The sequence below is a fragment of the Lathyrus oleraceus genome, chromosome 5 (assembly GCF_024323335.1).
Source record: "Lathyrus oleraceus cultivar Zhongwan6 chromosome 5, CAAS_Psat_ZW6_1.0, whole genome shotgun sequence".
In the NCBI taxonomy this organism is placed as follows: Eukaryota; Viridiplantae; Streptophyta; class Magnoliopsida; order Fabales; family Fabaceae; genus Lathyrus; species Lathyrus oleraceus.
In genome coordinates, this window is record NC_066583.1 from 141152243 (window position 1) to 141167853 (window position 15611).

The following is a 15611-nucleotide window of genomic DNA, read 5'->3' on the forward strand; positions in this document are numbered from 1 at the left end:
TTGTAGTTGATGGCTATGTTCACCCAGTTAATGCTGAAGGAAATAATATAGCAAGAAGTGCTATGATTGATCAACAAAAGAAAGATTCAAAAATCATCATAAGGCTAGAAGTATATTGTTAAATGTTATCTATTATATAGATTATGAGAAGATAACAAACATACATTCTGCCAAATCCATCTTCAACTCTCTGAGGATGGCTCGTGAGGGGAATGCTCAAGTAAAGGAGACAAAGACCTTAACCTTAATCCAGAAGTACGAAGCATTCAGAATGGATGATGATGAAACATTTGAGACTATGTTCTCAAGGTTTCAGGTGCTTGTTGCAGGATTGAAAGTTCTGGACAAAGGATACTCTACAGCTGACCATGTCAAGAAGATTATCAGAAGTTGTTAAAAAGGTTAAAAAGGTTCCGAAGAACCAAAAGACAAGGTTCTGAAGAACCAAAAGACAAGGTGTTGTTAGAAAAAGAACCAGACTGTGATTATGAAGAGGTATTTTCTAACCTATCTTGTTCTGATCTTAAATCTTGTCTCTCTGAAATGTTGGAAAAGTACCAAAGTCTTTAGAGTAAGTACAAGGACCTTAAACAAGTCCAAGTAGTTACTTCTGAAACTTACAGTGAGCTTGAGAAAGATATCTCCTCTCTAAATGAAAAAGTATTTTCTTTAGAAAGTAACAACTTTGCCTTGAAAAGAAAAAATTAAAAACTAGAGGAGGAAATAGTCTCAGAAGCTTCTAGTATTGATTGCATCATTAGATATGACAGAGCATCTCAGTACTTTATGGCTAAAATCATAGATAGAAGAAAAATGGATTCTTTGATCTATGGAGTTAGAAAAAATGGCAAGAAATGGCAATAAATGTTTAGGTTGTACAGAAACTATAAAATCTGACGAAAGTCAGAAGGTAAAACCAAAACATCTCTATGAGCATTTTGTGCCTGCTGGCACTAAGCTTGATGTTTCTGCACATACACATAAACATACTAAGGGTAATAACTCAGTTCTGAAACCTAAGTATCATGCACAAATTCCCCATGATTACCCTTTTGCAAAAAGACCCAAAGTTGTAAGAAACTCTGGGAAAACTAAAAAGGGAGGACCCTGAAAGTGGGTACCTAAGGATAAAATAATTTATGTTGCAGACATCCTTAGCAGCTCAGCTGAAACACATCTCATGGTACCTGGATAGTGGATGCTCGTGACCTATGACGGGTAAAAGGTCTATGTTCCAAGATTTGGAACTTAAGCCTCGAGGCTTCGTTGGTTTCCGAGGAAATTAGAAAGGAAAGATCATTGGCTCTAGAACTATTGGTAACGATAAACGTCCTTCTATTACCAATGTTCTTTTGGTTGATGGTCTGATGCATAACCTATTGTCTATTAGTCACCTTAGTGACAACGATTAAGATATCATTTTTAATCAAAAGTTCTATAAGGCTGTTTGTCAGAAAGATGGTACAATCCTTTTTAACGGGAAGAGAAAGAACAACATTTATAAAATTAGACTTTCCGATTTTGAAGATCAAAATGTAAAATGTCTAATGTCTGTTAATGAGGAGCAATGTGTATGGCACAAACGTTTGAGCCATGTTAGCATAAGAAGGATTTCTCAACTAAATAAGCTTGGATTAGTCAGAGGCTTACCCAACCTGAAGTTTACTTCAGATGCTCTTTGTGAAGCATGTTGTAAAGGAAATTTTTCTAAAACATCTTTCAAAGCGAAAACTATTGTTTCTACCTCTAGACCATTAGAACTTATGCATATTGATTTGTTTGTACCAATGAAAACTGCCTCTATCAATGGAAAGAAGTAAGGATTGGTCATCATTGATGACTATAGTCGATGGATATGGGTAAAGTTCTTGAAACACAAGGATGAGTTACATTCTATGTTCTCTACTTTCTGCTCACTAGTGCAAATAGAAATAAGCTGCAAAATAGTCGTAGTCAGAAGTGATCATAGTGGCGAATTTGAAAATAAACATTTTGAAAATCTTTTTGATGCAAATGACATTTCCCATGAATTCGCATTTCCTAGAAATCCACAACAAAATGGGGTTGTAGAAAGGAAGAATAGGACTTTGCAAGAAATGGCTCGCACCATGATCCAAGAAACTGACATGGCTAAGCATTTTTTAGCAGAAGCAGTTAACACAACTTGTTACATTCAGAATATGATTTCCATTAGACCTATTCTTGGTAATACTCCATATGAAATGTGGAGGAACAGAAAGCCCAACATTTCTTACTTCCACCCTTTTGGTTGTGAGTATTTTATGTTCAACACTAAAGAGAATCTTGGGAAGTTTGATTCTAAAGCACATGAATGTTTATTGTTAGAATATTCTGAACTCTCTAAAGGCTACAAAATCTTTAACCCTGAAACACGAATTATTGAAGAATCAATTCATGTTAGATTCAATGATAAGCTTAACCCTGAAATGTCAAAGCTAAATGAGAAATTTGCAGATTTGGAGATCAATCTTTCAGAATCCAAGGATAATGATTATGGAGAAAAAGAATCAGAAGGAAAAGCTAAGGAAATTGAAGCAAACGACTCAAAAGTGACTCAACTAGAAGTTTTCATTGGTCTAACTCATTAGAAGAAAAGTAGACCAAGAACTTCTCATTCTGAAGAATTGATTTTGGGAGATAAAGATGCACCATTCATAACTAGATCTTCATTCAAACCTTCTAAAGAGACTCTTCTAGGTTTGGCATCTCTGATAGAACCCACACCTATTGATGAAGCTTTTTTGGATAATAAATGGATTCTGGATATGCAAGAGGAATTGAATCAATTCACAAGAAACGAAGTTTGGGATCTTGTTCAGAAACCAAAGGGTTTCCATGTTATTGGAACCATATGTGTTTTCAGAAATAAGCCCAATGAGAAGGGCGAAGTTGTCAGAAATAAGGCTCGACTGGTAGCACAAGGTTATAGTCAGCAAGAAGGTATAAACTATACAAAAACCTTTGCTCCAGTTTCCAGGTTAGAGTCTATTCGTATTTTAATTTCATCTGCACTCAATCATAACATCATCCTTTATCAGATGGATGTTAAGAGTGCATTCTTAAATGGATATATTTCTAAAGAAGTATATGTGCACCAACCTCCTGGATTTTAAAGTTCTCAAAATCTGAACTTTATTTTTAAACTGAAAAATTCGTTATGTGGTCTAAAATAAGCTTCCAGAGCTTAGTATAATAGACTAAGTAACTTCCTTTTGGAAAATGATTTAACCATAGGGAAAGTGGACACAAATCTCTTTTGCGAAACCTTTAAGAATGATATTCTGATTGTGAAAATTTATGTTGATGATATTATTTTTTGTTCTTCTAATGCTTCATTATGCAAGGATTTTGCTAAGTCAATGCAAGCAGAGTTTGAAATAAGTCTGATGGGATAACTCAAGTTCTTTCCGGGAATTCAGATTGATCAATGTTCAAAAGGAACGTACATTCATCAGAGAGAATATAGAAGGGAACTTTTAAACAAGTTCAACTTGTCATAATCCAAGCAAGAAAAGACTCTAATGCATCCTACATGCATTATGGAGAAAGAAGAGGTAAGCAGTAAGGTAAATCAGAAGCTTTTCAGAGGTATGATAGGCTCTCTCCTTTATCGAACTACTTCCAGACCTGATATTTATTTAGTGTCTCCTTATGTGCTCGCTTCCAATCAGATCCCATGGAGACTCATTTAACTACTGTCAAGAGAATCTTTAGGTATCTGAAAGGTACTAGTAACCTTGGTTTGTTTTATAAAAAATCAAGTGTATATAAATTAGTAGGCTATTGTGATGCTGACTACACTAGAGACAGAATAGAAAGGAAAAATACTTTTGGAAGTTGTCAATTTCTAGGAGACAATATGATCTCATGGTCCAGCAAGAGACAATCAACAATTGCGCTTTCAACAGCCGAAGCTGAATATATTGCAGCTTCTGGATGCAGCACTCAGATACTCTGGATGAAGATTCAACTAAAAGATTATCAGATATTCAAGAGTAACATTCCTATTCTCTATGATAATACTTCTTCTATTTGTTTGTCTAAGAATCCTATCTTGCATTCCAGGGCTAAGCATATTGAAATTAAACATCACTTTTTACATGACTATGTTTAGAAGGGTATTTTTCACTTAAAATTTGTTGATACAGACAATCAATGAGCTTATATCTTTATAAAACCCCTTGCTGAAGATAGATTCCTTTTCATTATAAATAACTTATTTATGGATTTATGTCCAAAATGAAAAGATGTATTTCAAAATGTTTAAATCTTCAGAACTCTAGATTAGATTCTGAGAAATTATATTGTTGACTCTGAATCATGAGCTTTATGAAGTAAGGAAGTTTCATGAATCAGAAAGGTTCTGATCAGAAGCAATCTTATCGATTTGTCTTCTTGATTCTGAACAGTCATTGCATTAAATATTTGTCATATCATTTGATATCATGTGGTTCTAAGTGGTGACAACTGTCCCACTTTCTGAGCATGCGTGGTAATAGCGTGACACATTGGGTTTCACAATTCTTGGAATTAGATTAAAATCTCTTACGCTCCCCCCATGACAGTGTAATTTTTACCTTGTCATCATTGCAAAATTTTCTATAAAAACCCACTTCACTCATATTTTCACACTATGCGCACATTAGTCTCACGCTTTCTTCTTTCAAACCTAAAACACCTTTCTACAACTGTTCATCCTCTCCTACAACTTTAACAATGGATGCTCCTCAACAACATAATCAATAACATATTCAACAATAGTTTCAACAAATACAACTAGCTCATCCTCAATATCCTCCTAGATTTGTCACCATTGAAAGCACTTCTCCACCAAATAAGAAATCAGCGGTAGTAATATCCCATCAGAAAACTATCCTATCTTCACAAAGATCGATCCACCATCATTTTTGGCATACTACACAAATATCTGTCTTGAAGATAATATTGATGCATTGGTGGATCCCTTAAATCTCTCGGATGACTACCCAGCTATTCCGCCGCCTCCTCCTCCTTCCCAGAACCGTTAGTTTTCAAAAATAGTCTTCGCACGTGTGTGCTTTTTATTTCTATCTAAGTGTGTGTGTGCCTTTTTATGTTTGTTGGAGTACTTGTTGCATTTCTATTATGTTTTTATTTGTATTTTCGTGTTTGTAATCAATTGTATTTTTTCTGCCTTTTTGGAATTACTTAATGAAAATCATGTTTGTTTGTTTCTATTTCTTTTTATCTTATTTCTTTTTTCTATGTCTTTTTGATTGATGACAAAGGGGGAGAAACATATCTAAGGGGAAGAATCGTAATTTAATTTTGACATACCTATATTCATGAATAAGAACCCAAACATTGTTTAATGTTTTCTACTAACAACTACTTCGAAGAATAGTTTGTTAACTCTTTTGCAGGGTTAAGTTGAAAGGTCAAAATGGTTAAGTTCAAACATCAGAAGCTCTTGTGAAGTTTCAAAGATCAGAATGTAAGTTACCAGTTTTTCATGAAATAGTCTACTATTTGAGTCAGAAAACTTTCATGCTGATGGTTGAAAATCAGATCCAAGCATATGAGTCTTCAAGGAATTAATAACCATGCTCTGAACCTGGAACATTGGGTACTTGGCATCAAGTTTTGAAGAATTGGAAAATTTAGCATCAAGCTCTGAGGAAGTGTAACTTCCATAGTAATCAAACTTGGCAATCAAGCTTTTAAGAAGAATTCTTAACAAGGTTTTCAAAGGTCCTTTCAAATATATTTGTTTTTCAAAGGTAATCAAGCTTTGAAAGGGAATTTCAAAGAGAACCTGAATTCAGGCTTCTGAAGATAACCAGCTCCGAAGCTTCTTCAAAAGAATTCAACAAGCTTCTGAAGTGAATCTCATAGGAATGTTGATGTTAACAAACCAGTGCTCTAGACAATATCAAGCAACTTCTGAAGACAATTCAGATTCGAATTGAAGATCATTCTGGTACTTCAAAAAGGTTAATCAGAAAAGTGTTCCTTCATTCTGATTTTATCTTCTTAGGATTATACATCTCAGGGGGAGCTTTGTGCTTCTGTAAGATGCATCCTTCTATGATTACCCTGTACAAAATTGTTCATCAAAATACATGTTTTATAATCATCAAAAAGAGGGAGATTGTTAGGACAAGATTTGGTTTTGCATTTATACCTTGAGTTTTGATGATAACAATGTTGTATTTGTGTGAGAACAATTTTGGTACCCTAATGGTTTGTTATTGGGTAGCTTTAACAACCAATTTCAATTATGAGTATATGACATGTTACATCATCAGTTTCTGAATGATGAGTTCCGATTCCACTTCTGCGTCAGTCATAAGAAGTTCTAAAAGATGTTCAAAGTTGATGCTGCAATGATCTTTCTGCTTCTGTGTTGATTCACTCTTAGGAATCTTTTGAGGAGATGTTATGTTGTTGTTGCAACATTCTCTCAGTTTGTGCTTCAGGACGTGACTATGGTCACTAAGCTTCTAAAGAATGGAAAGCTTACGAAGTTATGTTACTTAGCTGAATATTCTGAAGATATCAAGTCAGACGTTGAGGTTATCAAGGTTCTTATTATAGAATCTGAAGACTCTGAAGATATCAAGCCAAACTACTGACGATGTTAAGGATATGACCGAAGATTATGAAGTTTATGAATCCAGCTTTATGTTTCTTCATTTCATGCTTCATCAAGTTTCATCAGAAGCCAATAAACTTGAAGATAAGATCAAATGGGTACGTGATCAAATAGTACATAGTACAAATTAAATATTCTTTCCACTACCTGATATTATGGACAAGGACAATACTATACATCACACCTGTCACTGAATTTATGGGCAAAGGATAGTATGCAATATCACTCCTTTCACCATCCAACAGTGAACAACCATTCTATTTGGTTTCCCCATTTTCCCTCTAACAGTCTCTTTTCTTATGCTATATAAGTGAGGCATGGAGACTAGAAGAAAAACAAGAATGCTGAAGCGCTGCTAAACTTGACAAAGTCTATTTCTTTGTGGAAAACTATCATTTTTATACACAGTTTTTTCTTTAAGTAATTGTTTATCATTTGTGTAAATATATGCTTGTATAGAAGAAACTTGTAACACACAAAATATTATGCAAACTGTTTGTTTGATACCTTAAGGAGACTAGGGTATAGTCAGATCCTTGAGAAGACAAAGAAGGGTATTCTTTGTGATTCCTTAAGGAGACTAGGGTATAGTTGGATCCTTGAGAATACAAAGAAGGTTATTCTTTATGACTATTGTAATCAGTTGATTATAGTGGATTAAGTTCTTGTGTATAAGGAGAAATCACCTTGGCGGGTGGGCTGGAGTAGCTTTGAGTTTCAAGCGAACCAGGATAAAAATACTTGTGTTTTTATCTATTTGTTATTAATCTTTAAGTGGTGTTCTTGAATTGGTAAAAATATTTTGTTTTGTAAATCCCAATTCAACCCCCCATTTCTTGTGTTTTTCACATCTTCAGCATGAGGTTGTGTATTGATTATCGACAACTGAATAAAGTGACTATCAAGAATAAGTATCCACTTCTGAGGATTGACAATATGATGGATCAGTTGGTTGGTGCTTGCATCTTCTGTAAGATCAATTTGCTTTCATGTTATTATCAGATTCATGTGAAGTTGGAAGATATTCTAAAGACTATGTTCAAAACAAGGTATGGTCACTATAAGTATTCAATGATGTCGTTTCGTGTGACTAATGCACCTGGAATGTTCATGGAGTACATGAATAGGATATTCCATCCATATTTAGATAAGTTTCTGGTTATATTCATCGATAGCATTCTGGTATATTCTAAGTCCGATGAAGAGCATGTGGAGCACGTGAGGGTTATTTTGTAGACTTTGCAAGATAAGAAGTTGTACGCAAAGTTATCAAATTGTTAGTTCTGGTTACGAGAAGTGAGTTTCCTCAAGCATGTAATTTCTAGTGGTGGTATTGTTGTTGATCCGTCAAAGATAGATAAGTGTTGCATTGCGAGACTCCGAAGTTTGTTACTGAGATAAAAGGTTTTATTGGTTTGACTAGTTACTATAGCAGGTTCATCAAAGGATTTTCAAAGTTAGAATTACCTTTAACTCAGTTGACTCGAAAGGGTCAAGCTTATGTTTGGGATGTGTATTGTGAAGAGTGTTTCAAGAACTCAAGAGGATATTGATGTCTCCTCTAGTTTTAATTTTTATGAATCCAAGTGAGTCTTTTGTTATGCATTGTGATGCTTCAAAGATGAGTCTAGGAGGTGTGTTGATTCAGAATAGTCAAGTTATGGCTTATTCTTCTAGGAAATTGAAAGCTCGTGAGAGGAATTATCCTATGCATGATCTAGAGTTAGCAGCTTTGGTGTTCGTATTGAAGATTTGGAGACGTTATCTGTTTGGTTCCAAATTTGAAGTGTTCACTGATCACAAGAGTCTGAAGTATCTCTTCAATCAGAAGGAGTTGAATATGAGACAGAGGAGATGGCTCGAATTTTTGAAGGATTATGATTTTGGTTTGAGTTACCATCCTAGTAAGGCCAATGTCGTAGCCGGTGCTTTGAGTAGAAAGTCGTTGCATATGTCAATGTTGATGGTTCAAGAGTTGGAGTTGATCAAGAAATTCAGAGACACGAGTTTAGTGTGTGAAGAGACTCCTAACATTGTGAAGTTGGGCTTGTTGAAGCTGACTAATGGTATTTTTGAAGAAATCAGAGAAGGTTAAAAGATCGGTTTGTGACTAATTGACTGACTAGTGTTAATCAATCAAGGTAAATGAGGTGATTTCAGAATCGATGAGAATGGTGTGACGTGGTTTAGAGACAGGGTTTGTGTGCCATATGTGCTAGAACTTAAGAAGAGTATTCTTGAGGAAGTTCATAGGAGTGGTCTGAGTATTCATCTCGGTGCCACAAAGATGTATCAATACCTGAAGAAAATGTTTTGGTGGCCAGGAATGAAGAAGGAAGTAGCTGAGTTTATTTACGCTTGTTTGACTTGTCAGACATTGAAGATTGAACATCAGCAGCCATTGGGTTTGATGCAACCGTTGAGTATTCCGAAGTGGAAGTGGGACACGATTTCCATGGATTTTATGACAAATTTGCCAAAGAAGAATAATGATGTGATTACATTTGGGTTATTATTGATAGGCTGGCTAAATCGGCTCATTTCATTCTAATTAAGATCAATTCTCCTTTACAGAAGTTTGTCGAGTAGTACATTGAGAAGGTTGTTAGCCTGCATGGTATTCCGTCGAGAATTGTTTCAGATAGAGATATAAGATTTACATTTAGGTTTAGGCAGAGTTTGCAGGAAGCGATGGGCACTAAGTTGAAGTTGAGTTATGCTTATCATCCGCAAGCATATGGTCAGATGGAGAGAACCATCCAATTGTTAGAGGATCTGTTGAGGGCTTGTGTGCTAGAACAAGGAGGTGCTTAGGATAGCTACTTTCCACTGATTAAGTTCACCTACAATAACAATTTCCATTCTAGTATTGGAATGACAATGTTAGAGGCTTTGTATTGTAGAAGGTGTAGGACACCTTTATGTTGGTATGAATCAAGTGAGAGTGTGGTGCTTGGACCTAAGAATATGCAGCAAACACTACTACAAATAATATATTTCATGATAATGATTTCACCTCACGTATTGAAAAAGCGGGGTATAATTCCTGGATGTGCCCTGTTAAAAAAATACAATATATTCCGTCAGTTATTTGGAAAATTGAGGGGTAAACTTATTCAGTGTACATGCTTTAAATCCCATCAACTTCAGTTTATGTTCTTATCTCCAAAATACATTTACACTCCAAAAATAAAAATATCTAATGTGGATTGTTTATTTCACTAACCCCTCTTTGAACATATAACCTATTAAATTGATTTTGGAAATAATCACATGAATAATTATGTTGCAATGAATAATGGTTTTTTAGTATTCTACAATTCATCATTCATCTCATGCTATTTTATAGTTAAAATCTTTCCAATACTTCTAGTTTTCGTCCAACTTTCTTCCATATTTGTTCATTTTTCAAAGCATCAAATTTTATGCTTTCAAAAATTAATTAGTAGAAAAGGAAGTGTTGAAGAAAGAACTTGAAACATTGGAGATATTTTAACCATAAAAGAGCGTGAGATAGATGATGAGTTGCAGAATGCTTCAAAATCACTAATCAATGTAAGTTGTTCTTTAAGTATAACACAAATTTTCATATAATTATTTTCCTAACCAATTTTGAAAAGTTGAATGTTCAGTATAGAGTTTAGTGAAATAAGAAATCTACGTTAGATTTAATAAACTCAAAATTGTTTTGCCCCTCGGTTTTAGGAGATAACTGAGATGATAATATGGTATATTCGTCGGTGAAATGAAAAAATCGAGAGGACACTTGTTTTTGCCATATTAAAATTCCAAAAAGGTCTCCCTAGGGATCGAACTCACAACCTTTACATTTAAACGTCAGTTTTTTAAAAACCGAGAGGTAAAGTATGCACTTTTCATGACGCCCTTAGCTATCTCGCTTGTGAAACTGAGGTAAGAGCTATTTCTCAACCGAGGTAAAAGGCGTTTTTTATAATAGTGAAACATCTGAGAAGATCAAGGTGATCCAAGAGAAAATGAAAGCTTTACAGAGTCGCCAGAAGAGTTACCATGATAAGAGGAGGAAAACACTTGAATTCTAGGAGGGAAATCATGTGTTTTTTGCAAGTTACGCCAGTAATTGGTGTTGGTCAAGCTTTGAAGTCTCAAAAGTTGACGCCATGTTTTTTGGTCGATATCACATCTTGCAGAGGATACGGGAGGTGGCATATAGGATTGCCACCTCCTCTTGCTAATCTTCATGTTGTGTTTCATGTGTCTAGGTTGAGGATATACATTCATGTTTTGTCTCATGTGATCCAAGTGGATGATATACAGGTGAAAGAAAACCCGATTGTTAAGGAAACTCCCATGCAGATAGAGGACCGGGAAGTGAATCAGTTGTGTGGTAAGGAGATTGTCTTGGTGAAGATAGTGTGGGGAGGACCAGCTGGTGGTAGCGTAACTTGGGGGCTAGAGATCAAGATGAGGGAGTCGTATCCGACTCTATTTTTTTAGGTAATTTTAGAGGATGGAAATTCTCTAAATGGGGGAGAGTTGAAACACACTGAAATTTGATTAATTTATTTAATCAAATTATTTATACTTTTATTTAATTGAATTAGTATGTGGTGTGTTTTAATTAAATATATTGACATGTATGTGGTGTATGATGAGAATGTTGGTGGGGTGGTAGAATGACTAGAAAGACTAAAATAATAAAATAATTAGAATTGAAATGATTTTGATTCATTAATTAAAATACAATAAAAAAGGAGTGTTTTTGGTGGAAAAATAGAAAGTTATAGTATAATGAGAATTATTATTATTATTATTATTATTATTATTATTATTATTATTATTATTATTGTTGTTGTTGTTGTTGTTGTTGTTACTAAAATAAAATTAGAGATAAGCGTAATTTGGTGAATGGAGGGATATGTGAGGACATTGTGGTAATTATATTTTTAGGGAAAATTATGTTACTACTAAAAAGGAGTTAGTAGAGTTTTGGAAGAAAAAAGGTATACGTGAAAACATAGTTCGGTGGAAAGAGGAAAGACTAGGGCTTGAAGAGGAGAGAAGAACCTTAAGCAAAACCTGATTTTTTTTCAAGTAATCTAAGGTAATGGAGGAGTTTACTCTTGATATGGTGTAGAATGCATGATTGGATAAAGTGAAGTCCTTAATACCATTAGGTTTTCCCCCCTAAGTCATTCCTTTTGATGAATGATTGATGAAGGTGAATCAAATAATGTGATAACGTGAATTATATGATATATCATGTGAAATCCGTGTATTGTTTCATCATGGAAATTGTGTGTTGTTAATGATGATGATGTGAATTTTTGTTTCTATGTTATGGGTTTGATGAACAAAAAATGTCAAATCTATGAGTAATTAAGAGAATTTCATGTTAATTGATAGATAAATGATGTATTGTTGTTAGGTAATGTTTTCACGATTGTTGTTGTTCAATTTGGGGTATGGGAAGGGAAAATCAGAGTTCTAATTTGAACTACATAGTCAAAAGGAAGAATATATGTTCTACTTCAGGGTGACGGGCGTCACCCTCGAGACGACCATATCATCATTGCTTTGGAGGCGCTGGCGGAAGTCAGCTGCCTGACAGGTAGATTGTCATAAGAATGACATGTGAGGTGACGTGTACGATGACAGGCTTCACCTTGGTGAGGGGTAACCCGTCACGCTTCCAGAATGAATGTCGTTATCGTAGTCGCTTGGAATTGAATATCGGTTCTTATTTGTGATGTTGTGATATGATTAGGCTACTGTTTGGGTTATGTTTGGAGATATTTCGATGTTGTGTGTTAATTATTGTTGAAATAATCAATTATTATGATGTTGTGCATAATTGTAATGATAACATGGTGATTAGTTTTTGATATTGCATGTTATAGTGAATCATGTATCATGGTATACAGACTTCGGTCCTGATTTGGTATGCTCTGGCCTGATGGTGTGGATTCAGGAATGAGTAGCTGGTTCTATATGGGAATTGGTGAAGCGTTACTTATGGTGTGCTCTGGTACTATGGTGGGGATTCAAAAGCGATATCGACATGTGTTGTCTATAATGGTAGTGCATGCATTGTAGAGTCATGGTGTTGAGTATATTGCATTCATTGTCTTCACATGTATTGAATTATTAGGTTGATATTGGTGATTGAGAATGCTTTGGTGATGTATGCGATTGAGTTGTGGTGAATAATTATTGATGTTTGCTTATGCTACCTTGCATACTTTTGCACCGTTATATATTATGAGCATATTCTCACCCATTTGCTATTTGTATGGTTATGTGCTCCTTCTTGGGGTATAGACGAGCAAGTGAATGAGTAACTGCTTAGAAGCTGAAGGATGGCGTTGAGGTTGTTCTTATTTTTCCTATTTTATGCAATTATTTAGATTCTGTTTCTCTGATCTGTAACACTTGGAGGGTGAATGATTGGTTTTATTAATTGTTATCATTTGCGGCGTCGTTATCATTTAAGGCATATTGCTATAACTATGTTTATGTTATGAGACTTATTTGGTTTTTGAACTATTTCAATTGATTTATTTCTGCTACGATGAGCTTATGTAAAGACGAGCATGTGATGACAGGTGTTTAAATTATTGCATGTTGTATCAAAACTGTGTTACGGAGTAGGCTTATGTTGTGTTTGAGTGAAACCATATGTATGTAGTGGTTTCATATTCACATTATTTTGTGTTGGGGTTGTTAGGGTGTTATACATGGCATCAATGGTGGCTCTATCTTTTTGGCTGCTTATTGGTGGTTGTTATGCGCTAGGAACAAATTGTGTCTTGCTAATAAAGTGGTATCTTCCTATACTTTGAAACTCATCACAGTGAATTATGCTAATTTGTTAGCTAAATGTTTTCTCAAGCATAATTTGTCTCATCTAACGAGAACGATTACATGGAATGCATACAAATGTAGTAATATGATTTTGAATATTGATGGCAGTAGTCTTAGTAATCCGAACGTCTCAGCTTTTGGTGGGTTGATTCAAAATGCTAAGGGTGCTTGGGTTCATAGTTTTGCAGGTAATATTGGTCATTCAAACATTTTTCACACCGACCTGATGGCCTTATATCATGGTTTATGTATGGCCTGGGAACTTGGAATCAAAGACTTGATGTGTTATTCTGACTCCAAGTATGCTATCAAGCTTATCTCATAGTTGGTTAATTTTTGGCATTACTATGTCGCAATTCTACATAATTTTACAGAGTTTCTCACAAGGAAATCATGAGTTCAAATATTTCATAATCTTAGGGAGGGGAATGCTTATGCTGAATATCTAACAAAACATGGAACTGGTAATGATATGGTGTATCGATCTTTTGTAGAGTCTCTTATAGAAATCATTACTCTCTTGCTAGCTAACGATAGTGAGACTTTATTTTCTAGATAATTTCTTGCTTTTTCTTTTCTTTTCCTTTTTCCACTTGTACACAAAAAACATATAAAAAAAGTTGAAAAAAATATTATGAACAATGTCATAAGTTGTTTTATAAGTTCTAAAAAACAAATAGTCTTACAAAACTTATGCTACTACGTAATTTTGGATAAGTCAAAGCAAACAGACATTTATTGTTATTGTTATTTAAATTTGTTAGTCTACTTAAACAATATATGAACTACTTATTTACATTTGTTCTAATAAAATAGAGTTTTTAAGTATGCTAATATATCAACCAAGCTTTCGAAAATGTCAGACCTAGGTCTAAAAATAAGTTTTTGTTAGACTATAAGGCATATGTAGTCATTGAAGGCCAATCAACCCAACTTATTCTCACTCTTACTTTCTATATGTATAACTTCATTTTATAAAATTATTCTTCAACAAATTAAGATTTGTTTATAAGGGAGGCGAAGAAAAACCTAAGAGTTACATTTGTTTTATGGTCTCAACCCAGATTCTCTTGGAGTTTTTAATTTATTTTATGCATGTGATAGTTTATATTTTTACAAAATTAAAGGAAAATGAGAAACAAAAGACTACAATATTAAAAATAATTTTCTTAAATAGGTAAATTGTTCCTATAAGTTAGCAAAATTTAGGTTTCGTACATGTATCTTTTTTTCTTCTTAAAATAACCCTTGAATCTTAAAATCCTTTTATATTTGTCCCTAACGTTAAAATCTGCAAAAAAAATCCATAGGATATTCTGCAGGAGACTTGCATATTTTTTTGCAAATTTTAACGTTAGGGATGAATATCAAAAGAATTTTAACATTTAAGAATTATTTTAATTTTTTTTACATAGATAAAAACTAAAAAAACGATAAATTACAGGGATGATTTACCTATTTAAACCAAAATAATTTGTCCGCAGTGTTAGCTGCAAGTATGTCAATCAATTCAAGAGAAAAAAAGACGTGCCTTGTGAGGTCGTTGTTAGAAAAAACTCTAAGTTTGTTCGTTTAAGCAACACATTGATTATCTTCACAAAGAATGTGTGTAATTTTGAATAAATTGTTTTACGAAGCATATCCATGATGTCTTTGTAAAGAAGATGTTTATCATCTATCTTAGTTTAGTTTCAATGAAGAAAAAATCCTATCAAAAAAGATTTTTTTTGGAATCAAGAATGCATAAGCCTATGGAGATTTTGGAAGTAAAGGAAATTGATTTTGATGCTAAGGTACTCAATTGCAATTCCTTATGTATAACCTTTAGATGCTCAAAAAATAAAACACATTTTCATATCTAAAGTTCTCAAATTATCATGCATAAAAATATTTGAAGCAAATGCATAAAAAACTGTATTTTGAAAAAAGTTATCTGCATTTTTAAGTCAGTTTCGATGCACTTTCTATGTCAGATCTGGTTAACCGACTTAACAAAAATTGTTGGTGTTTGAAATATGAAAAATTGTTTGAAATTCAAAATTCGTCCTGCACTTGTTAAGTCAGGTGTCCGTTAAAACGAATTAACAACTCCTGGCCAGAATTCAAAGTAATG